This window comes from Crinia signifera, chromosome 1 (genome assembly GCF_055691185.1).
Source record: "Crinia signifera chromosome 1, ASM5569118v1, whole genome shotgun sequence".
Taxonomy (NCBI): domain Eukaryota; kingdom Metazoa; phylum Chordata; class Amphibia; order Anura; family Myobatrachidae; genus Crinia; species Crinia signifera.
In genome coordinates, this window is record NC_139217.1 from 93,031,617 (window position 1) to 93,055,322 (window position 23,706).

A 23,706-nucleotide genomic window follows, 5' to 3' on the forward strand; every position below is an offset into this window, starting at 1 on the left:
GTACTTACTCCAATGCGCTGCAGAGTGGGAGATTTTGGATTCCATTTGGAAACCCCCCCTTTAAAAATCCTGCTTTTGACAGGGGGTTTGCATCTACATATCTGCCCGCCAGGAGATCCCTCCCACATCCAGGGACCCGCTGAACTCCACTGTGACGTCAGCGTAAGGGGGGGGTCACCATCATCCCGGCAATCCATCACAGTGCCAGAGGTCCTGCACATACCTGCTGGTTTGGGAATTCCATTCCCCGCTGGATTTATTGAGGTAATTACTGGATAAACATGAATTTGATCAATACACAGTGCCACATAAATACATCTGGATTAAAGGTTAAACTAAATGTGTTCATTTATACCTGATGGAAATTGGTCCAATATTAAGGATCAGCACTTTCAATCCACATGTGGATACTGTGTTGATAACTGTGGCAGATATTGTCTACCGGGATTGTAGAGATAATTGTGTACCAACTTCACTTTCTCTTTTGTTGGCCCTGACTATAGTTGATATAGTTCTGCATATGTACTGTACATGAAATCAATTTAGTATTTTTTTATTTTATTTTTAGGAAACCATTACATTTTCAATTCACCGCTGGGTGTAACTGTTCCTGGGAGCTAACCTATGGTGATCCAGGAGACACAAACTCCAACCATTTACATAGCATGTGGCTATCCATGTGTTGTGCTTTACAGAGGCCTAAGTCAACGACGCTACACTCTCAAAGGTGAATAAAGTGCTGGCAGGGGGAACATTTGTCTTTGGAGCCAACATGTGAAATGTAGAATATGTAAAACTTTACAAAATGGAATTACTTAAAATACATTTTATTTCCTTACTATTACCTGGATTATATTAACCTCAGAAAACAATATTCAGTTTAATCCACCTAAATGTCAATGGCCAAAGAAGGACTGTAAATCGTCTTCCAGAAAAATAAGATTATACACCAAATGGGAGCTGTTGTAGTGGACCGATGGCCAACGTTCTGTAAAGCAACTCCAAGAGAATCACATAACAAAACATAACAAGTACCAATGGCACTACCTGCAACATATAGATGAATGTGCCGATATACATGGGCAATATCTTATACAGACTCAAGATGGCATCTAACGCTTGTAAAGGTTTAGGACTACATTTCTTAAGAGGACCATTTCATCTGTTGCCAATAATACTACTAATATTTATTTATATAGCACTTTTATTTAAGAGGACTTAAACTAATTTACATGTGCAGTAAAAGCACCATATACAAAGGCGGCAGCCACCTTGGGAGCACTACAGTAATTCAATAAATAAAAAAGTACACTTATATGACCCCTGTCGGGATTCCCTCCTTTCAGATGCCAGCGTCAGTATTCTGACTGCCTTTCATCTGTATGTATCCCCTAGCAGAGGGAGTATATGTTCCATTATACTCTGCACAAGGGATTCTCAAACTATTTTGCTCTGGGACCCCTGCTTTGCACATGTGAGTTGAAAAAGTACGTCTTTCATTCTTTCCTCACCATTGGGTGGATTTGGTGAAGGCAAAATAAGCCTTTACGGGTGTATCACCACACCAATCTTGGTGATTGGGGTATGTTTCACGGAGCCCCCAAGTCTATTTATATTATATTTAAATTTTGAAACAATCCTACACATTTTTGTTCTCTCTCCTTTTTCTCCAACACGCTCGACTTCACGTGCGTTTGAGAAGAAGAGAGGGAAGACCAAATCCTTAGATCTATGGACAGCGCTCCATCGATATCCTTAATATTTATTACTGCAATTTCCACTTAACTTGTTTTGGTTGATCAAGTCTTTCTGGGATATTGGAGTTACTCCTTCATTTATTGCACCCCGATTACTCCTATTGTATATAATTTAGACAATGAAAATGATTACAGGACCCCAGCAAGCTTCCATAGAATGGCCACAACATGTGTGCTCAGCATGCACAGTAGCATTGCAGAGGCCCAAAATGATGCAAGGAGTCTGAAGTTACCAGGGCCGGCAACAGAAATCTTGGGGCCCTGTACACTATTTCTGCCCCCTCCACACACACATAATTCCAAACCCACACAGCCATACTCTGTATGTACCGATAAATGTAATGCATTGATTGCCTAATTTTGAAAACTAGTTTCAGGGAGATTATAGTTGGTAGTAGAATTTTGCACAGCGCCCCATTGAGGGGCGCTGTCATGCTCCACCTAAAGTGCGTGTCTAGTTCCATATATGGAGAGATTGTGAAAAGAGATTGTGAACGTGGCACCTAGAAGCGTGGCTGTGTACTGCTACATCTGAGAGGAGTCTTTTAATATGACTTATATCTAAATGTAGATGAGCCCCAAAGCAGTTAGTAAGAGCTACTATACTGGTAAAGTGCTGGGAAATGGTGCTGAGGATTCAGTGTAAATGTATCTGTTTCACATTCCTTTTTCCCCAAAAAATGTAACAGTGTAATGTGGGCTAGGTGAAATGAGGGAGATTGCTAGACTAATGAGGGAGAGGGGGAGATTGCTGTTATTTCAGTGAGGAGGGTAGGCAGCTATGATGTATTGCCAAATATAAGACCCTGGAATACCAGAATTGTGCAGATAGAGGTAAATGTACAAATTTGATAATGTCAGCTGTCTGGTGCTATGGAAAGCCTTTTGCCCCATAAATTGTCTTTCATTGGTGCAAACAGTGTTTAGCCTCAGGCTCTCACATTTATATTATCTGATTCCCAGATAGCTGAGTACCAAACAACAACAACAACAACACCTTGTTTACCCCCCCCACACACACACACACACACACACACACACACACACACACACACACACTCTCACTCTCTCTCTCTCTCTCTCTCTCTCTCTCTCTCTCTCTCTCTCTCTCTCTCTCTCTCTCTCTCACAGTGCATTTCTGTGGCTGATGGTCTCCCCTCTGTTTTCAATGTGCACTCATGATTTGAGCTCATGGGAGATGCAGCCACTAGCTATAAGGGGTACATTTAACAAATGTTGATTTTAATCGATTCAAAATTGATTGAGTCAGGGACTTACAAACTTCACTTTATGTTCTGTCTGTGTGACTCCTGAGTCCTTGCCTGCTGCGGTGTGAAGGCAGGGCAGTCCCAGAGCACGGAACAGCCAACCAGTGGTATCATGCATGCACAGTAGCGTGTGGGAACGGCTGTCAGTGCGCAGTGCAGGCAGGTGACAGTCGACTCTATGTCTGAGTGTTGAGCGACTGCGGCCTGCTGCTGCACATAGAGAGACCCGGCGGCAGTGCGGTACACAGTGTGATCATGAGGGTCAGCAGTGGGCCATCCCAGTCACCCTGTGCCGCCCCACACATAGAGGGGCTGTAGATGGCTGGGCCACTGGCACACAGACACAGACTCAAAACTAATAATACAGACGGGGCATGAAAACTCTGGGGCCCTTCAGATCGCTGGGGCCCGTCACACATGTTCCCCTCGATGCCCCCTGCCACCAGCCCTGGAAGTAATAGACAATTCAACTCTTTCAATCACTGACTGAGAATAGGGATAGCCATCAGCCATCGGTGATTCAAAATCATCTATGATTTGTGACCGATGTTAAATGGTTTTCCAGTCGATGGGAGAGAACCAGATGATTTACCTCCATTGATGGCACAGAAATGTTATTAAACTTATTTTTGCAAAGTGTGGTGACACAGAGCCCCCAACATCCAGAGCCCCCAACATGTGATTGGCATGCGGATCATTCACTGATAGAACAGGATGTACATTAATGGGTGAAACCATTGATGGTCTTCATGGCATCGGGGGGGGGTTCTGACCATTGATGGCCACTCACAGTTTTGCCGTTGATAGCAATAATGGGTACTTATGTATTATCTGGGCTCCCATGTTAAATGCACCCCATTTTTTCATACCCCTACTATCCAACTACGCATGGAGTTGATTTTATATAGTGTGGCGAGCGCAGCGAGCCACCGTGCCCGAAGCGTGGCGAGCGCAGCGAGCCCCGCGAGGGGACGCGGTCTCATAAGAAAAACGGGAGCCCAGATATTACATAAGTACCCAATAATGTGATCTCTGTGTGAATGGATGTGTGCGGCTACACATGCACTAGCATGCCATGCAAATATGTCCAAAACCCATCGTAATAGGCCCGCCATCAAATGCTTACTACACTGGGCACAAGTCATTGTGCCAGAGACTTACTCAGCGGCTGCCATGGAAACAGGCATATCCAGCCTGTTGCTAACATCACACTCCCTCCCCTAAAATGCTTAGTCACGCCTGCGTTTTCTTTGACACTCCCAGTTTTTTCCATCACACCTAGGGGCCAGATTCTCTAAGCTTCAAAAATGATAAAATAGAGAGTGATAAACAGCCAGCCAATCAGCTCCTGCCTGACATTTTTCAAACACAGTCTGTGGCATGGCAGGTAGGAGCTGATTGGCTGGCTGTTTATCACTCTCCATTTTATCACTTTTGAAGCTTAGAGAATCTGGCCCCTAGTGTTTTTCTTAGCACACCCATTGATCGTCCGGTTTCCACCCCCAGATGCCAAGTTCCTGTCAATCACCTTACGAGCGGCATGCAAATATAGAAAGCAGCAGGATTTCATTGCAGCATGGCCTCGCGCATGTGTGGTGTGTCAATAATCATCAGCCAATGCGAATTCCCAGCCATGGGATCAGGGACCTTATTCAGGTCCGTTCGCAAAGTGCCTTCGTTCACACGGGGACCAATGTTTTTTACTGTGTATGAGCATTTTTGCGCATTAACATACGCAGGGTGCGTGCACCCACTACGAATAGTCAGATCGCTGGGTTCATGCATCCAGAACAGTGGGCGGAGTGTGGTGGCGGGCGGCCCCATTAGCATATGTGAACACCCAGCATTTTATGGGCATCACCATGAGAACGCTGGGCGTTGTCATACTAATGAGGCTGTCACATGTGACATCACCGGATGTCAGCTGAGGCCCACTTCCTTCTGAACCTGCATGCATATGCCTCAGAGCACCCTTACATATGTGTGCACGTTCCACATCATTGGATGGTCCCGGCTGTCCAATGATGTGGGTGTTCCCCTGCACGCTGCAAATGGATGTTTATGTTAAACATCATTTGCAGCCAGTGCCAAGGAACGCACCTTGCGAATGGTGGGCCCGGCCGGCGTACCACCATTCACAAGGCAAGGTTAGGTTGACTCACAAGGATGTGAATACGCATCCGAACAAATGAACCAGAATTACCCCCTAGGTCTGAATCAGTCCCAAAATGCTGTAGCTTTTAACTTGTTATTTCTGGAATTACCTGGCTGCAGAATCACATATGAACTAAAATATCTATATTATCAGTATGTTCTTAGCACTGTCTAAAAATAAAGAGTATACTGGCAATGTATTAGTAATTCAATATACAGCATACAAGCACGATATAAAAACAAAAAATATCCATATTGTAGAACAGATTGACCAAAAATATGGGCGGAGCCACATGAAAAGGGGAGGAGCCACAGAGAAAGTGGGCTGGACTGTGAGTATGCAGATGAGCGGGATGAGGCTGGGGGAGGATGCATATGCAGATACATAGGGACTACTGAGTTCACTCAGTGCAGAATCCTGGGCGGTGCATAGTAGCTGCTGCAGACACCGCGGCCCAGATCTGTCCATGTATATATAAATAGCACAGCCTGGCCCGGCTTACACATTGTCCTTAGCGCTTGGTGAGGAGGTGAGTGATGCATGGGAGTAGCAGTAGTGCAGGGCGCATTAATGGTATAATCATGTGAGTGTTCGCATGTAAGCGGAGACTGGGCTCACTGTAATATGCCTGCTGGGCACTGGCCACACATGTCGGGGATCTTGCTGTCGTATATATGTCCGCGTCTGTACATGTGGCCTCCTCCACACATGCATTTTGCCCTTTGCTGTCATCAGTCAATGGCAGCCAAAGAGTTAACATAATGTTGCATATACAAAATGTAAATAAGTGCCGGATGCATGAACCTGGGGCAGAGCACTGCTGTAAATGCCTATGTGCAGCCATGTAATTACTAGCGCTCCCTGCTGCTGCTGCTGCTCTGAGTCGCTGGCTTTGGAGCATGATGGAATGACTGTTATGGCTGTTAGCGACTGTGGAATGAATGACTCCTAATCATGTGCGGGCTGTTCCGCTTCCTATCATAGGCTGGTCTTTCTTCTTGGTCACGGTAACCATTGAGGGCTGCTGACTGTTTTATAAGATCATTTACCTGGCATTATAAGGTACATTTCTTCATTAGTTTTCACCAATGACATTGATTGGTTACAATCTGAAACCAGGTGTTTTTTAAGTTCTTTGTTCCATAATTAGAAACCATACATATAAATGTTTGTTTTGCCGTAATGCTTGTTTTCTGGATTTACACAATAATGTATTGGTGACTGTTCTACAGTATTTACACACTCACCCCACCATGTGCACGCTGTAGTGTGGTGGCGGGCATGCTGTCTGTGATGATGTACACTTAGCGCCCCCTTTCAGAGCCATCAGCACTGCATCAGACCAATGCTAACTTGGTAGTGAGTTACTACTTAGGATAAATGGTGACTGGTCCTTCTGGGTATGTCATTTGTGGTAAGGTGGGTTGTAGCTTTTTGGGGATTCACATATTGTAGCAGATGGACAGATGTTCAATATATATACTGTACATTGTGTAGCTGCCTGTAGAAACAGGTGACCACTATTTTGTGGATCTGTCTTTTTATTTCTTGCTCTTACAGTTTTATTAATAAATAAATAAATATATATATATATATATATATATATATATATATATATATTTATATTATTCCAATCTTATCTGAGATAGTTTTTACTGTAATTGCATTATTATTTTTTAGCTAAGATCTTTACGGCAGGCTGCAAGTGTAACACTTCAAAAGTGATAAACAGCTACCCAATCTGCTCCTACTTGCCATGTCACAGACTGTGTTTGAAAAATGTCAGACAGGAGCTGATTGGTTGGCTGTTTATCACTCTCCTTTTTATTTATTTTGAAGCTTAGTGCATCTGGCCCTTAATGTTTACAAGTGACTTGTACATTTGCTGTGCAGATAGGGGTCCCATTCTCAAAAGCTTGTAGTCCTTTGATGATACTGTGTTGAGCCTTTACGGCCTATTTGATTTATCATTCGATATTTGTGGCTAAATCCCGAAAACATCATTTTTTTTTTTTTTTTTATCTGGGGTTAGCTACAAATATTAAGTATCACCTGACTGTATGTAGAAGGGACCGCAGCAGGAATCTCAGATCCCTCCTGCACCGCCTCTACAAAAACAGTGTGATCCAGAAAGCGCTGTTTTGAATCAAAACGTGACCAATATCAAGTGTTCTCCCAGGAATGTACTATACTAGATAGATGTTGGTCCCTATATGTATATAAAGGTTTCTTTGTTTTCCGATACACTTCTTCATCCAATCTGAGCGATCCTTTATAGTCAACTGACCTTAGGGGCAATCTCTATTTTTCACGTAAAGTTATCGTTCTACTTCAATTATCTTCCCACATCAAAAAGCATCCCGCATATGGAAATGTACTGACTTGGGAATATATCCCTATGTTTCCATAAAGGTTTCTTTTGACTGGGTCTCTAGTCCACCCAGAAAAGTCAACACCTTCAATTCTCCATAAAAAAGGGGGGGGGGGGGGGGGGTTATTCTTAAAAAAATTTCCATAAGATAATAAAAAAAATGTACAGCAGAAAAACAGCCTCCACAGGTAGGAGCAATACAAAACTCAACGATATGCGTTCCCCTCCCCTGGAATGAGCTGAAGTCATGTGTTGGGTGGATCCGATGTTGGGAGTAAGTAATGGATCCTCCTGTTAAACATCTGGTGTTACCAACGCGTTTTGGACAAGAATTGTCCTTCTTGCACCGCTTGCCGCATCAAGATCGGACAGCAGCTCTTCCTGTCCCTGGACTACGGGCTACAGATTGCACTGCCGCTAGGACAATTCGGACGGCGGGGGGTCAGCGCTAACCACATGTGCAGGCACCTGGCTCAGCACATCACATGGACAGGCTCTTTTTGGGGCCCTGTCCCTGCGTATGGGGATGATATCATGCTGATAGGATAGCATATTATAATGCGATCCTGGGCTGTAATATTCCTCCCAGATTGCGTTGTAAATGCGAACCTTAACAAATGGACCCATTGGAGAGATAAGGTACCAACCAGCTTCTAACTGCCATGTTACAGGCTTGGTGGCAGATGTATTAAGCCTTAACAAGAGATAAAAGCGATGGATGATAAATGTCCAGCCAATCAGCTCCCAACTACCATTTATCAAACACAGACTATGACATGACAGGAGCTGATTGGATGGATGTTTATCTCCTTATTTATTTTAATTTTAAAGCTTAATAATTAATAATAATCTGCCCCTTTGTTTGAAAAATGATGGTTGGTATTTTTTTCGGCACATTACTTCTTTCTTACATAGATCCCTAGAAGAGAGTGAAAAATTGACAGGAGCTGGTTGGTTGGCATTTTCAAACATAGAGGGCGGGATGTATTAATATACATGGCCGCCTCGATGCCGCCGCATATGTAATAACATATGCGGCTGGCATCGCGATGCAGTGACTGAGGCCCCCTGCGATACCTGGAATGTGGTGTGCGGGGGGTCTACGTCACCTTCCTGCCCCCTCCTGCATCCCTCACGCCGGGGACAGCTAAGCAAGCTGTCCCCGGCGCCTCCTCCTCCCCCCTGCAGCCGGAAGTACGTCCGGCTGCGTCACTAGGGAGAGGAAGGTGTTACCTTCTGGGTCCAGGAGGACCTGGACCAGGTGAGAGAGGGAGGGGGAGAGGGGGGTCAGCAGGTTTTTCGGCGGAGGCGGCGGGCGGCTAAAAGAAGCCCATAGGCTTCTATAGGGTATCGCCACCCAAAGGTGGCGATACCCTACACTGCAGTGACGGCCAGGTAATAGTACATAGGAAAATGCGGTAAAACGTGTTTTTTTTTTTTACTGCATTTTCCCGTTAGTACATCCCGCCCATAGGGAGGTACATATCAGTCACCTTGCCCTGGAAGAAGAGCACCTGATGCTTGAAACGCGTCAGCGGCAGTGACTGATTGAACTTCCTTTGGGTGAACCTACCAAGTGCTAAGGTATTTGGGGCCACTGCAGGGTGCACTTCCGGACTGCATCCCTGCCACTTACCATCTCTTGCTGGCTCGAAATACCCTTAGGGGTAAGAACTCATCCCATCCTTTTAGAGAATATAAATTTGACCATGTTATTTGCAAAATACATTTGTATATATTTTTAACTCTATCTCTGGCGCCTGGTAATATTATCACACCAACCCATCTTCTATATAGGGAGGTGCACTAACATTTGCAGCCCTTTACCGCCCCCCCTCCACCAGCTTCTGCAGTGAGACTAAACACATATGCTGTAATATAAGAGCTTGCGATAAGTGCTGCCCTTTGCGAAGCAGCTAGCGGGTGGGTGAGTGGGTCCCCAGCAGCTCTCCTCCTAACCTGCTGCTGCTGTGGGGCTCCGGCTCCTCCTCCTCCCTGCACCCGTAAGGGGACGTATGGCAGGAGGCTGTCCGGACACAAGTGAAGGGGGGAGCTGCGGGGGTCCATGGGAGCAACATCGGGTCACGATAGGCCGCCACAGTGAAAACCCGCCGCACGGGTTTTCCTGCATACCAAAATGTGGTAAAAATCCTGATTTTACTGTATTTTTCCTTTAGTGCATCCCGCCCTTAGCCTGTAACTCTGCAGTTAGCAGCGGATTGGCTGGTACTGTACTTTATCTGTCTCCTCTTTATCTGGAAATCTGTCCTCAGAACTCATCTCCCCATGTGTAGGCCACTTAAGTGATCTAGACAGATCGCTTAGAAAAGAGGCAAAAATCCCCTATGCATGCCCCAAGTGTTACATGAAGGTATCTAGCGGGACTGTTATACTTTACAGACGGCATCTCAAATATCTAATATTTGTTTTAGTTACAGCAGGGACTGTGCTAAGATATAAGCTGTGATTACCAGGTAATATGCTTGTGTGATCACATGGTATGAGCAGTAACCTCTGTAACACGCTATTACCTTCTGTATGCTAACCTATTACAAAGTCCTAGTAGATGGGAGCACTTTGTACTTCGAACCTGATTTCCCAGGAGTGTGTTCTCCCTGTCCAGCTTCATGCAGTGAGGAAACTCTCTCCCTGCCTATAAGGATTTTGCTAACCTGTAAATTGGCAGAATTCAAAGCTAACTTTCAATTATGTAAAACAAATCAGACTAAAGCTGTGTACACACGGGGGCGATTTTGTACAATATTGCGGGAAATATGGTCGCTAAGCGACCATATTGCCCACGATGGGAGTGTGCACCAGCGATATATATCGCCGGGTGCGCGCTCCCGTTTTTACCCCTGTAGTGATCGCTGGTCGCAGGAACATGCTCCTGCGACCAGCTGATTACCACTGCCGGGCTCCCCCCGGCAGTTTCTTTTTCATCAGCGACCATCTCTGGTCGCTGATGAAAAGGAGAAACTGAGCAATATATTGCTCAGCCATATATTGCTCAGCAATATATGGCTGAGCAATAGATCTCCCCCCGTGTGTACGGGGCTTAAAGGTCCCCATACACTAGCATCACATGCGATACATCAGCAGCTCACCCTACATTTTGGGTACGATGTATCGCATGTGATCCCATTCACCACCCTGGGTCGGATTAAATCTTTGCTACTGCAGTGACATGCGATCTTTGGATTCGACTTTCGATGCACAGGACATAACATTGGATCGGAGGTTTTTTTTTTGCAGGGAGGTTGAAGGCACATCTCTTGTATATTGTTAAATTGTTTATTTTTATTTTTATTGGTGCTATGGTACTCTTTACCTAGCACGGTGGCCATCGCGGGCATTGAATGCACTAAAAAATCGGGTGCGACGCGATGCCCGCGATTTCCCATAGGGAACAATGTTAAATGTCTCAATTGACCCGATTTTTCTGTTCAATGCCTCAATTGACCCGATTTTTCCATAGGAAACAATGTTAAATGGCCCACAGAGGCCAAGTAGGCACCCTAAAGTGTGAAATGGCCCCCACAATTGTTAACGATACCCCACGATCAACGTGAACCCGAAGCGTGGCGAGCGCAGCGGTATGCGTCCTACGACCTTTTCATACCCCCACTATCCACGTCGGCGTGGAGTTGAGAATAGAAAGTGTGGCGAGCGTAGCGAGGCGAGCGGACAATGATACCTGTGAAGCCCGCGAAGGGACGCGTTTACCTGTGAAGGTATCCGCGGGGCTCGCCACGCTTTGGGCTCGGTGGCTCGCTGCGCTCGCCACACTATTCTATTCTCAACTCCACGCCGACGTGGATAGTGGGGGTATGAAAAGGTCGTAGGACGTGTACCGCCGCCCCTCGCGGGCTCGCTGCGCTCGCCACGCTTCGGGTTGACGTTGATCGTGGGGTGGCGTTAACAATTGTGGGGGCCATTTCACACTTCAGGGTGGCTATTTGGCCTCTGTGGGCCATTTAACATTGTTTCCTATGGAAAAATCGGGTCAATTGAGGCATTGAACAGTAAAATCGGGTCAATTGAGAAATTTAACATTGATCCCTATGGGAAATCGCGTCGGTCGCGTCGCACCCGATTTTTAGTGCATTCAATGCCCGCGACTTTTTTTTTTTAACTGCGATGCCCACGATCAAAATCGTGGGCGCCGTGCTAGGTAAAGAGTACCGGTATTTTTCCTTGAGAACTCCATTTATCCTCTATTCAATGCACTATTAACTTTCCAACGTAGTCCCCACTTGACGAGTTGGGCAAAGCGTCGGAGAAGAAAGCTGGTTAGGGATGTTGTTGACACCAGGACTGACCGGCAGCTTTCACCTTGTCAGAGTTGAAGTGTTGGCCCTTAAGGGTGCTCTTTCATTGTTGGGAAGAGGCGAAAGTTGCAGGGCGCAAGGTCGAGGCTGTATGTCTGGTGTAGAAGAACCTCCTTGAACTGTAGGTGCTCCAACCCCTGTTTTGTTTCACAACTTGTGTGTGGGCAAGCTTTGTTGTGCTGAAAAATAGGGTACAGATCCTTCCGGAAAACACTTGTTGGTCAACGCTTCAACTCCCACGATGAGGTAAAATCTGCCCTTCGGTCCTGGTGTCAACAACCATCCGCTTTCTTCTCCAAAGGGTTTGCCTGACTTGTCACATGTTGGTGCACATGGGATGGGGACTACGTAAAAAGTTAATAGTGATTACATAGAGGACAAATTGAGTTATGTACAAAAAAGTCTTCAAATCTGTTAACAAATAGTTATAGCCATAGAGGCATTACTTTTCAATCCATCCTCCTAGTATAGTATCCATTTATCTGGCTGATCAGCTGATAGTTGGGTAGGGTTTAGCTTGCTTCACACAATATAAAGAAGTGTTGTACAAACTGTTCTAAACCTTTTATATATAATAATGATATAGCACTTTTATCACAATAGGACTCAAATATGTATTTATTCTCACAAAACTTTGGGGAGGAGGAATGTAGCACTAAAGCAGCCCATACACGCTGCTATGCGGGCATGCTTTCCGTGCTGTACTAGCACAGATCGCATTGCATTGCATTGCATGTGCATCCGTTGTGCATGCAATGCGATGCAATTTGATGGAACCTAAGTACAAAAAGTATGTGCTTGCACATACTTTTGTACTTAGGTTTCATCACATTGCATGCACAACGGATGCACATGCAATGCAATGTGATCCGTGCTAGTACAGCACGCCCTCATAGCAGCGTGTATGGGCTGCTTGACTTATCACATTGTATAGACAAAAATGATGCGTAACAATGATAGCTGTCTGGTGACAGAGGTTACATTGCAGTTAATGGCACCAGGGATGGAGTTATGACCTAGAAATGAAGTTTCACAGCAGATGAGAACCAAATGGTCATTCCCAAGTATTAGGGTTGGGTTAGTTTATTAGGTTTAGGTGGTGGGTTTGTGTAATATTGGGGTTGGTAATGGGGAGCTTTGGAATGAGGGTTAGATTAGTTTATTAGGACCAGGGATAGGGTATTTGGGGTTAATGTTTAAGGTGAGTGTTAGCATAGTGATGTTCTAGGTCCCTGATCATTGGTGCTGGCAAGGGAATCCCTAGAGCAGTTCCAGAAGGTCCAGCTCATATATTGTTCTACATATGATTTCAATACACCATAGAATATGTAGAAACTGGTTAATCTGGTCAATGACCTCTTCCCAGATGTTCATTATACATTGTCAGGAACCAAGGGCCTGATTCTAATGATGTCCTGTTCGCACCCACCAGTGTGGGCGTGGGGCGGCAGCGCCCATGGTAACTCCCTGGGGTGCCTTAGGACACTTGCAGGGGTGCCTTGGGTTGGTGGACCAAGATCAATTCATATTTATGGTCAATGTACCAGGCAAAACCAGTGCTGGTGGCTGCCAATCATAATATATGTGGACAAACAGGAGCAAATCCTGTCCCTCACCAGATAACTGTGACATATAACCACAGTGCCCTTAATTTAATATTTTTTTTTCTGAATTTCTCGATAAGAAGCATTTGGCCTAGGGGTGCCTTGAAAATATTTTGATGTTCTAGGGTGCCGTGATTCTAAAAAGTTTGGGAACCACTGGTCTAGTGTATATTTTCCATTAGCTTTGACCAATGAGCAATCACCCCTGTCAGCCAAAGGCCTCCTAGGTAAGATCATATGGCTCCACATCTGGCGAGGAGTGGGTTATAGCACCCTGCCTATGTACATTGCTGCTAAATGCATTGGATTTTTTAAAAGTCTTGTAGTTTTTGCTTTGTGTCTAAATGAAGCTGCGTTTTGGAAGTAATTACATTTCCATGCATTGAAGATGTGTCCGGGTTGTTTATTTATTTAAATTCTGCCATGTAATTGTCTATGTATGTTTGTTATAGTAAAGCATACAAAGTGATTTTCAGACTTGAAATATTTGTTTGACAGAGCTGCTAATTAATGATGCTATCCCAGACAAGAAGCGATTACCTCCTAGCTGTGCCTCAGGAGAACAGGGAGTTCTTAACAGCTTAAGAAGCTTTATAAAGGCTTAAACCACCTGTCCTGTGTGGGGAAAGAAATGTACAAGAGGAGGTATTCTGGCCTATTACCTTGTCCTGCGGGTCATAAAAGGCTGCACTGGGGGGGATAACTTTCAATGACTAGAAGTCACAGGGGTTGGTATAAGTTCCTGCATTTAATAATGCTTGCTCATTAAGGGTGGGATGTTCTAACATCCACGCCACACATCGCTGGCTACTGCATCCATATTAATCGCATATGTCCTAACACGTGATTAGTAACGCAAAAGACAGCTCTTGTGATAGGAGCGGTCCTTTGCGATGTGGCGCCGTCGATAGACTGAGTCCCTCTGAGCATTTGCAGAGTGACGACGCCAGCTGTGGGGCATGCTGGGAGGGATCCATGCATTCCCCCCCCCCCCCCCTTAACTTGGGTGGTTTATGGTTTTGTCATTTCGGCATAGTTGGCCTAAATTTGACCTCCCAAATACTCCTTTTGCAGTTCTACTTCCTTTACCTATTCCAGAGTTTACTATGTCAATAAATTCTATCATCCTATTATGTGTGGCCGGTTTGAGTTTTGCTGCTTTTTGTAAGAACCCCTCCATCCCAAATTAATTTCCTGCATTTGCAATCGTGTATGGTATTTTTACCAAATGGAATATAGAATGGCCCTTTCATATATATGTTGGGTTTAAAAATCCAGAAAATTCCCTCGCTGACCCTGGTAAATGGCAGGGTTGGAAACCCTGGATTTCGTCCCAGGTAGAATGCTTTCATACACACTGTTTTTAGTGAAAGTGTAGTCTCCTTGGGGCTTATGGGTTAATCAAGCTGTCCTAAACCTGTAACTTCTATTCTACATTTACTGATAGACTTGATTATCTTATTCTGCTATCACCCCTATGGATTATGTCCGCCTTTAGCTCTCCCATCCCCCTCAAACTGTTAAAATTTGCACTGCTAGTACAGTATTTATGGATACATTTGTTCCAATTTCATTCCTCTCAATATTGTTAGGTGATATGCTGAATAGGTCTGTATAGCAGGGTACACACTTAAGGCCCCGATACACTAGTGCTATTTTGGCAGACTTCACCCAATTCCGATGGATTAGGCCGTGAAATTGGCCAAAATCGCATGTTTTTGACATCTGATTGGATCCGATGTGCGGTCTCATGCGGATCTGAGCCAGAGGTCAGACCTGCCTGCACTTCTGACCTCTGACTGGTGGCAAACAGGGTTGCATGTGATTCTGTGGGTCAAGGGGGATCGGATGGCCATACACTGCTGCAAGGAATCGCAGTAGTGTATGGTCCCCTCTATTCACGATATTGTTCAGTGACGTCACCCCACTATGTACATGCTGTCGCTGACTATATTTTTAGATTGAGCTGCATGTACAGGCGACGCATCGTTAATGAACTTATGCTCAATACATGGGTCAGTGTGTAGCTTATCATTTACGATCTATCACCCAGTGTGTACCCAGCTTATGTTTCTTTTTTGGCACTGGATATTCAATAACATTTTTTAAAAACAACACCTTAAATTGAGACTGAACTGAAATTGTGGCGTTGGTGTTCTACAGAAGTTTACCAGCTAACCCTCTCAAAGCAATATTTATATAAAACTGCCGTGTTATGGTGCCCATACACTGCCTGCGACATCTCTCAGCAGTGTACGGACACCCGATACCCTGCGAGCCGCTGGGACGCATGCGATCCGTTGTGATGGATCGCATGCGTCCCTGCTTACCGCCTGCCTCGCCAACTGGAGGAATGGGTGGTCGGACGGCCTGCCGGGCCAACCACCTGGTCGGGTCCGATGTGCACGGGACCGCGCATCGGACACGACGGCATGTCAGGGAGAGGCGATTTGGTCCAATTTAACGGGCCGATTGGTCGCAATTGGCCCAAATCACCTCAATGTATGGTGGTCTTTAGATTATTTTATTCTCAAGGGCTGAAATGTCAGACTGAATGGGATCATTGGATAGACAGCAACTAGGTCTAAAAGCATTAGGTCGACATGGGGAAGGTCGACATTAGAAAGAAAAAAAACATGTCAACATTTTGACTAATATCGACACTGAAACGTAGCATCCCCTCCCATGGCTCTCTGCACTCCCCATGCTTCGGACGCAGTGTCACTCTATGCTCGGCACACTATTTTAATCTCCCACCACACCCTAGTAGATGGTAGGACATGAAATTCTGTTTGCTTCTTCCCAAAAAAAGCTTGATAAAACCTAGTGGTGTCGACCTAATGCTTGTAGACCTAGTGACCGTATCCCTGTCAGATAATCATGTGGACCTGGTAGCTGCCATATGTAATGATAGAACACAGTAATATTGCTTGGATGGAACTTGCGTTGATAGCAATCAGAGTGGAAAAGTCACCCATTTTATTTCTATACCTCCACCTTAACTTACAGCTCCATAGGGAATTCCCTTCATGGGATATCTGATCCAGCTGCACTGATCCCTACTTGTTAGGGATTAGTGCAGTGGTTCCCAACCCTGGTCCACAAGTACCCCCAACAGTGCACGTTTTCCAGGTCTCCACACAGAATCACAAGTGACATAATTAGCTGCTCCTGTGGATCTTTTAAAATGTGTCTGAGTAATGAGTGCACCTGCCGGGTGACCTGGAAAACGTGCACTGTTGGGGGTACTTGAGGACCAGGGTTGGGAACCACTGGATTAGTGCATGGGTCTGAAGCTAAAGGTGCACACACATGGGGCGATATATCAATGAGTGATATATTGCTCAGTGTCCCATTTCCATCAGAGACCAGAGATGGTCGCTGATGAAAGAAAAGCCGTAGAGGGAATCGGTTGGTCGCAGGACCAGCTCCGACCAGCGATCATAAGGGGGCTAAAAACGGGAGAGCGCACAAAAGTATCCTGACGCATAGGCTTATATTAAACTCTGTAGCAATTTAAATTGAGAAGTTGTACAATAAAACATGAAGATTATTTTAGTTGGTAGTACCCAAAAAGCTTGTAAGAGGATTTTGGGGAACCAACCTAAAGCATAACTGTCCCATTTTGTGAAGTCTTGCTCTATGCAGATTTTATTTTTGCTTTCGGTTCTTCATTATTTTGGATTATAATGTAATCGGTGGCCTCTTTACTTTTTTTATTCTCCCCGGCACCCAAATGTTGGGTTCGCTTTCCATGCAATGATAAAATGTGCACTGCCGCAAGATGATGACCTTAAACCTTCCAAACACACTTGTTTGCTGTTCATAAGGCTTCACATTCCGAATCTTTGATCCGTGTGTATGTGTAGACTTGTGGGAGGGCAAGATGATGATGTGAATGACCTCTTTAGAATTCTCAGCAGCTCCCCAGATAGCTGGGACAAATGGCTTATTTTATGAAGTGTGTGTACAGCTCACAATGAATTCTGTTGTTCTTCAGTCAGTGGGGCGAGTGCTGCATGATCAGGAGATGGGTTTAGTTTCTGCTATGTGTTGCAGATTACAACCCCCCCCCCCATCCCATGCTAGGGATGTCCATTTCCTGTGATGAGCATGAGGGATAACATAAAAACATGGAACTCTTGTCTGATTAACAATACCGTTTGTACAGCAGGATACGGTCACTAGGTTGACATGCAGGAAGGTTGACAGGGTCATTAGGTAGACACCAGCATTAGGTCGACATATGGGGTTTTTCACTTTTTTGGGGTGGGAGTGACTGATATGTGCCGACAGGAGGTATTCCATGCCCTACCATCCACTAGGGTGTGGTGAGAGAATAATGTGCCTAGCATAGCGAGGCACCGACCTGAAGCATGGTGAGCCGACGCGGTGCTATGTTTCAGTGTCCATGTCGACATTCGGGACCAAACATGGAAAAACCGCATGTCGACCTTCCCCATGTAAACCTAATGCTTGTGTCAACCTACAGTCATGTTGATCTAATGCTAGTAGACCTAGCTGCTGTCTATCCAAAGGTTCCATTCCAATCTCAGCTGGATGATGTTCAGCTCTTGAATGCATGAATAGATGTGTTCTCTGTGCACTTTTGCATTGATTATTTTGAATTTCAGCATTAATCTGTTGCACTGTGTACTCTGGAACAAATTACATTCGCTGAACTAGGGAACACATTGCAGCCATTAAATGCTTTGTTTTACCCTTGTTGAGGATTCTAGTTGTCAACACCAGGGGCATATTTAGAGGTTAGAGGTGAAGCCAGCCCTAGGCACAATGTATCGGTCAAACCCCCCCCCCCCCCCCATGTAATTTACCAGTCAAGTTGCGGCCTGCCAAAGCGGCACGAGAAACAAACACACACAGACACACACAATTGCCCACCTCCCTCATCATGGAAATGGTACACTTTGTGTACACACACACACACACACACACACACACACACACACACACATTGAGAATATAACCTTGCACATATCCAAGTACATACCACTGAAACACAGGTATGCACCTAGAAAGTAAGACCATTGATGTTTATGGAAGTTGTATTGAATTACAGAATGCCTCTGTTATTTACCTTGTTTCTCAATGACCTTCATGTGTACAGCAAAGACAAAGTACTTGTTTGGAATGTAGTAATGTTCATACTTGTTAGCTACAGTAACTACATTCTATACTAGTGTTTATATAGTTACACAAAATCCAATTTGCTAATTTCATGCATGGAAACAAAACCCACGGTGGATACTTACAAATATTTAATTAGAACTAGAAATCTTTAACGAGTAGGCAGCACGTATGATGTAATAATTAGCATTGCTGCCTCACAGCACTGAGGTCATGGGTTAGTTTCCCATCTTGGCCTTAACTGTGTGGAGTTTGTATATTCTCCCTGTACTTGCGTGGGTTTCCTACAGGTACTCCCCCCTGTTTCCTCCCACAATCCAAAAATATACTGGTAGGCTAATTGGCTTCCTACAGAATTAACCCCAGAATGAATGAATGTGCGTTCGTGCATGCGTGTAGATGTGGTATGGAATATAGATTGTAATCTCCACTGGGGCAGGGACTGATGTGAATGTTCAAATATTCTATGTAAAGCCCTTTGGCATTTGTGTGCTATATAAGTATTATTATAGAGCAGAAGAATGTGGTCTTTAAATTTAACCTATTTCTTCCAAAGGGCATGAACTGGTGTTTCTGCAGAGCCCTTTAAGGCCATGTTGTGTGTGTGTGTGTGTGTGTGTGTAAAGGGTTAATGTTCTCTCCTCAGTGGGAAGTAAGGGTCATGAATTAATGTCTGTCGCTGCCAGTCGTCTTCTCTTCTTCCACATTCACGCCATTGTGTCAGATGCCACCCTCTGCATATGGGGTGACTTTCACCAGATAAGACGGTCACTGGCTTCTACCCCCTCTGTTACCTTTTGCCTACTAGGCATTAAGTAGCAGTCCTTGCATGTGACTTCTGTCCTGAGAGTCATTGCCTGCAGCAGTGACAGCAGCTGACAAGTCCACGTCCCCTGCAGTAGGGTGTTCATGCCCGCACTGAACAGAGCACATAGGGGTGAGTTAAAGAGAAGACTGTTTGTGGCACAAGTAAGTTATAATTAAGGGGGGGGGGGGGGTTGGGTGGTGTTATGCTGATGATAAATTAAGATGTGCTAGGAAGTGAATACTATTTGTCCTTGCAAATCTGTTTCCTGAAGGGCTTTCAGTTTCTTGTGATCTGTTTATAAGCCAATCTCCAGCCGTTGCATGTAGTAGTGCTTGGTAATCTGTTGCAGCATTGACTCTCTTAAAATAGATTCCTTTGGGTCTAAAGTTGACAGCTGACTGTCCTCTAAGCTATTTAAACCGCTGTGGGACAAAGACCGCTTCAGCTAGTAGTGTTCTTTATTGGTTTATATAGAATTGCACAATAGATCATTGAATTACGTTTTTATGTGATGATTAAAAAATACGTTTAAAGTGTGTGTATGTATGCCTAGGATCGGGCACTCGAAAATAGTAAGGCAGGTACCATCCAAAAGAGAGTAATATGAAATCCTGTGGCAAGGCGGCACTTAAAGGGACTTCGTACAGCTGAGGTGTCAAACTCCTGGCCCTCCAGCTGTTGTGGAACTACACGTCCCGGGATGCCCTGCCACAGATTTCATATAATGTATTGCTAAAACTGTGGCAGGGCATGCTGGGAAGTGTAGTTCCACAACAGCGGGAGGACCCTGAGTTTGACACCACTGTTGTACAGAAATGATAAAGTGGAGACCACAACCGGCTTGTGTGCTAACCCTTTTAGAGTTTTACTTCCTTCATCGGAGTATTCCTAAAAGTACAAAAATCCCAAAACTGTTAGCACACAAGCTGGTTGTGGTCTCAGCTTTATTATTGCTGTACAAAGTCCCTTTTGAGTGCCGCCTTGCCACAGGATGATAGAGATATAGCTCACATTTTTAATATGATCCTATTGTGGGCTGTGGTCTAAGGAACCACTCCTGATACTTAGTATCTGGGACAGGTGACACGTTATCTTTGACGGTATGGGTCATTGAGTCGACATTCATTGAGTCCACACGGAAGGTTCACAGTCAAAAGGTTGACATGAGTTTTTGTTTGTTGTTTGTTTGTTTGTTTGTTTTCCTGAATTTCGACATGGGCACCGTCAAAGTGTGCTACTGCACTCCTCATGCTTCAGCCATGGTGCCTCGCTGAGTTCGGCACACTATTTTATTCTCCAGCTATGCCGTAGTGGATGGTAAGGCATGAAATATCGCTTGCCTGCTCCAAAAAAAAAGTAATGTCAACCTAATGACAGTAACCCTTTGACCCCCTGCAATAGTCATGGTGTCTTAGTTACAACCAGCCCAGGCCATTTAGTTTTAGGATTGTTAGGTGTGCATGTTCTCTCCTCATCCAGTAATGATGGCCTTGTGGAGCTGGACTTGGTAACTAATCCTATGAACAGACAGCCCAGAGCAGGGTAGCATCCTCCATCCCTCCTTTGTGCTTGTACAATAGCATGCAGGTGCCTCTTGGCCAGGAGACAGGAAGAAGCTCCCTGAGCCTTTGATTGCCTTTTTTAAATACAGCTGGAGAAACTAAACCAAATCTTTGGCCCCCTGTTACATGTTGCATCCAGCTGTGTTACACTAACTGCTGTTGGGTGAATGACTGGCCATACACCGATCATAGTGAATTCATATCGCCACACAATAATAGAGCTGTCCACTAATCTGAGTTCCAAAAGTTGCAAGTAAAGGACAGGTAACAGGGTATATTGCACGTCAAGGATTGCCATTGAATAGTTCACCGATGATGCCATTGGCATTCTACATTGATGGCAATTCTTTGATGGGCACCAATGCTAAAAATGTAAGGGTGCACCGCTTTCTGTATGATGGGAGGTTGGAGCTGAATGATTTGAAATGGGTGGGAAAAAAATGGCTGCATCTCTGCCCTCATTGTCTGAGCACTATAGCCACTGCTGCTGTATGGATGTATTGAGTTATTTATCTAATATATTAAAGTGTGGTGGGGGGGGGGGGGTTACTTCTGCAGACGGTGCGACTTGCAGGCTGGACCACAAATCGCATCAGACCTGCTATCGTTCACCTGCAATTTGGGCTCTTTTCTTGCAATCTATTGTCACAATTGCCGTAAAAACCTTAATTGCAGGTGAATTGCCTAGTGTATGGGGGCCTTAACTCCTCACACCCACAACCTACCTTTTTGAGTTCAACACTTCACCATGTTTTTTTTTTTTAAATAACCTTTGCACTTACTTTGAGAACAGTGCTTATATTTGGTCTGGGATTGGTGGAGAAGGGAGCCATATCTGAGGTATAACTTTTAACAAAGTGTGGTGGAAAGATCTCGCTATGATGTAACATGTGCCATATACACACACACTGGAAGATGAAGTAAAATATCATTCAGAAAGGGCTTTCTAAACAATACCTTTCTCAATATTGTCTAGTGTGTACACTCAATATCCTTAACTGTGCACGCTCCCGCGCGTCGTTAACTATATCTACCAAGCATGCAGGTCAATTTGGCAATATAGCCAAGCAACTTGCATGTTTAGCGAGCCCCGGTGACGTCACTGAACAATATTGTCGGCTTATAATCTTTAAGTGTGGACGCACAGTATCGGCTGTCCGCAGAAAATATGTTAGTATATCGGTGGCGGCCCACGTCGGCTACCGTCTATGCTTAAAAATGTGGGTAACATGGAGTTTCTTTTTAAATGAAGGCAGGCAGATCTGTGTTTTTTTTTTATTTATTTAATATTATACAGTATTTGTAAATCTTGATTATTGCATAGAGGTCACCAGAATAGTTTGTTTGAGTCATGGGGCTTAAAGATGGCTTTTATTTATAGCTTATTATTTTTTATTTTATTTTTTATATTCAATTTGATATATTGCAAAGGCTGCTATTGAAATCACACATAAAACGTTTGTCAGACTGTTTGCTGGTTGAAAATCTGAGAGTGGCTACCCAGGCCCTGCCTCTATATAGGGCCGCATCTGTTTCCATGGAGAATAAGGGAAATGTAGCCATAATCCAGTGCTGGGGTCTTGCTGCCTATATACAGTAGGCACATCTTTACAGCCTTTTTTAATCTTCTAATGATTATTGCAAAATCTGTAAATGTGCCAGGCATACCAACCCAGTACTTAATGGCAAAGATTTTGGTGACTGACACAGGGTAAACTTGCTTAAGCTTCTTAAAAAACAAAACAAACTCATAGCAACCAATTATGGCCCTTATTCAGATCTGATCTCAGTACAAATTTGTTCTCAAAATGGACACAACCATGTGCACTGCAGGTGGGGCAGATGTAACATGTGCAGAGAGAGAGTTAAGGCCCCCATACACTTTGCGATTTGGGCACAATTTCACCTGAGTCAGATGAGTCGAGCTATGATATCGGCCCAAATTGCACTTTTAGACATCCCCATTTGGTAAATCTTATGTGCAGCCCAGCCCCGGAGCCGTGTAGCGGGCGGGGGATGCCGGCTAATAGAGCGCCAGGCGGAGGGAGCAGGGGGAGGCTTCGTAGGCAGGTGAGGAAGCTGTTGCGCTCAGAAGTGCCAGCGGGAACAGGCCGCCGAGCAGTAGAAGACGCTGGCTGCCGGGCAGCGGCGGGAGGAGCAGAGAACTTGAAAAACATAAATGCCCATACAGAGGAATAGGAAGCCATTGATTGGCTGAGACCTCTCAGCCAATGAGCGATTGGCTGAGAGAGGTCTCAACCAATAAATGGCTTCCTATTCATCTGTATGGGCGTTTTTTTTCCCCCAAGTTCTCTGCTTCTCCCGGCACCCTGCTCAGACTGGCACTGCAATAGCTTTCTCGCCTGCCCGGCTCCCTACGCAGCCTCTGCCTGGCTTTCTATTAGCCGGCATCCCCTGCCCGCTGACAGCTCCCTCCTGCAGCTCCCCAGGCACTGCATATTATAAATCCATGCAATTTACATATACAAAACATTGCACATCAAGTGCCTAATTGTGTGTCCTCCCTCCCGGGGAGCTGCAGGGGAAATCTGGTCCGGCTTATCCCTAGGACAAGTCGGACTAATGTATGGGGGCCTTTAGATTTGGGTGGGGTGTGTTGAAACTGAAATCTAAATTGCAGTGTTAAAATAATGCAGCCAGTACTTACCCTGCACAGAAACAAAATAACTCACACAAATCTA

The 23,706-nt window shown here is 44.9% G+C and overlaps 1 protein-coding gene across 3 annotated transcripts in view; it reads left to right on the forward strand.

Moving 5' to 3' along the window:
- The first annotated feature begins 5,557 nt into the window (after positions 1-5,557).
- ACSL1 (acyl-CoA synthetase long chain family member 1) overlaps positions 5,558-23,706 on the forward strand; it is a 62,576-nt gene continuing 44,427 nt past the window's right edge. Inside the window, exon 1 of one of the 3 annotated variants that reach the window (XM_083170287.1) lies at positions 5,558-5,709. The gene's annotated coding sequence lies outside the window, so the exon portion shown is untranslated. The other 2 variants (XM_083170298.1, XM_083170308.1) reach the window with 2 other exon arrangements.